Here is a 201-nt window from a genome sequence, read left to right on the forward strand (position 1 = left end):
AAAAATTAATGTTAAGTAAAAAAACAATAATTCTTACCAAAATCCATTGAGTGCCCCGGTGCAGGGTCCACCTTGGCCGTGGCCTTCCTTTTTTTCTTGGTTTTTTTTTGCTTCTTTGTTTCTGAAAATGAAACTAAAAATTAATATTCACACATTTTTTGTTTCTTCCTACTTTTTCTACGTGTAATAATATCACAAGTA

General features: G+C 31.3%; 1 protein-coding gene across 1 annotated transcript in view; it reads right to left on the reverse strand.

Moving 5' to 3' along the window:
• The window catches only part of LOC119588839, a gene marked incomplete in the record, with an annotated part of 21,486 nt that overhangs the window by 9,876 nt on the left and 11,409 nt on the right, over nucleotides 1-201 (reverse strand).

The sequence above is a fragment of the Penaeus monodon genome, chromosome 24 (assembly GCF_015228065.2).
Source record: "Penaeus monodon isolate SGIC_2016 chromosome 24, NSTDA_Pmon_1, whole genome shotgun sequence".
NCBI classification, from domain to species: Eukaryota; Metazoa; Arthropoda; class Malacostraca; order Decapoda; family Penaeidae; genus Penaeus; species Penaeus monodon.